Source organism: Miscanthus floridulus, chromosome 1 (assembly GCF_019320115.1).
Source record: "Miscanthus floridulus cultivar M001 chromosome 1, ASM1932011v1, whole genome shotgun sequence".
Lineage (NCBI taxonomy): Eukaryota > Viridiplantae > Streptophyta > Magnoliopsida > Poales > Poaceae > Miscanthus > Miscanthus floridulus.
In genome coordinates, this window is record NC_089580.1 from 19,509,047 (window position 1) to 19,511,002 (window position 1,956).

At 67.1% G+C, this 1,956-nt stretch overlaps 1 pseudogene; it reads left to right on the forward strand.

The window, feature by feature from the left end:
* The first annotated feature begins 517 nt into the window (after nt 1–517).
* LOC136475052 (probable fucosyltransferase 7) lies at nt 518–1,956 on the forward strand (annotated as a pseudogene).

Sequence of the window (1,956 nt, forward strand, 5' to 3'; positions counted from 1 at the left end):
CTCTAGTTTTACTTAGGTCCATTAACTCTGAAAGTGGATTTTTGGGTCCATAATCTTTGTTAGTGGCGTATTCCTGGCCCATACCCTATTTACTTCAATTTTTTAACTGACGTGGCACCTTGGACGCCGCACACACGCATGCATGTGCATGCATGATGCATGCACGTCGGCATCTTCTGGCAGGAGTCCCGCGGCGCCGGCAGCGCCGTGTGCTCGGCTAGGGCGACAGCCACTGCCTCAACGGCGCGCAGGTCCACGGCGGCGGCGCCTGCGTGATCGGCGTGGCCCTGCGGGAAGTAGTAGACGGCGGCGCCGACGGGCGGCACGGCGCACAGGCACGCCTGCCACAGCTGCGCAGACAGCAGCGGGCGCGAAGCAAGGCATTAGGCGGCAGCAAGCAGCATGGCCTGGTCGGAGACGGAAGCCGCGCTGTTCGCGGCGGTGCTGGGGCGGCGCCGTGGCCGGAGGTTGTCCAGGCTGAGGAGGGCAGCCGGAGCCGATTCATGGGTCTCGCCGGAGTTCGCGTCGTCATGAGCGCCAGTATGTTGTCGCACAGTGCCGTGACTATAGTTGTTAAATCGAGTAGTTTTCTTTGTGCGCGGCAGTGTCTGAGAAGGGCGGCATCCCGTTGGCGACGGTGCCGAACCCCGGCGACCGGCTCCTGGGCGGTCTCCTCCTGCCGGACTTCGACGACAGCTCCTGCCTGAGCCGGTACCGAGCCTCGCTCTACCGCCAGGCGTCACTGCACGCGCTCTCACCGCACCTCGTCTCCGCGCTCCGCCGGTACGAGTCCCTCCACCGCCTCTGCGCCTCGGGCACCCCCGCCTACGCGCGCGTCGTCGAACGCCTACGCGCCTCTCCCAACAACGCCTCCGCCGGCGGCGACGGCGCTGACCCCTCCGTCGGCGCGCGGTGCAGCTACCTCGTGTGGACACCGAACGCCGGCCTCGGCAACCGCATCCTCTCCATCACCTCCGCCTTCCTCTACGCGCTGCTCACCGACCGCGTGCTGCTCCTCCACAGCAGCGGCGACGACCTGGACGGCCTCTTCTGCGAGCCTTTCCCGGGGTCCACGTGGATCCTACCGGAGGAAGACCTCCGCGTCCACGAGGGGCTCGGCATCTGCACCAACCAGAGCCTCGGGAACACGCCTCGGGAACTACTATGCCCAGGACAAACTCTTCTTCTGCGACGACGTGCAGGCCGAGCTGGCGCGCGTGCCCTGGCTCGTGTTCCAGGCGGACAACTACTTCGTGCCGGCGCTGTTCCTGCTCCCGCGGCACGAGCGGGAGCTGGCGCACATGTTCCCGCGCCGCGACGCCGTGTTCCACCACCTCGGCCGCTACCTCTTCCACCCCAGCAACACGGTGTGGGCATGGTGACGCGGTACCACGGCTCCTCCTACTTCGCCCAGGCAGACGAGCGCGTCGGCATCCAGGTGTGCGTCTTCAAGTGGGCGCCCATCTCCACCGACGAGCTCTACGGGCAGATCCTCAAGTGCGCGCAGCACGAGAACGTCCTGCCCGGCGTCAGCGTGCCCAGAGCCAATACTGCCGCCACCGTGGGCTCCGGCACCCAGCAGCCGGCCAAACGCAAGGCGGTGGTCGTCGTTTCCCTATACAACGAGTACTCTGAAAAGCTCAGCGAACTGTACCACGAGCACGGCGGCGTGGCTCTGCGAGGAGGAGGGCAGCCGGAGCTCCATGGCGTCGAGCAGCTGCGCGGGGAGGGCGGGCGTCGAGGCCGCGACCGGACCTCCACGGCGTCCAGTGGCCGCAGCCGGAGCTCCATGGCGTCGAGCAGCAGTGTGGGGAGGGCGGGCTCCATGGCGTCGAGCTCCATGCCGAATGGCAGCCTGGACGACCTCCGGCCACGGCCCCACCCCAGCACCGCCGCGAACAGCGCGGCGTCCGTCTCCCACCACGCCATGCTACTTGCTGCCGCCTAATGCCTTGC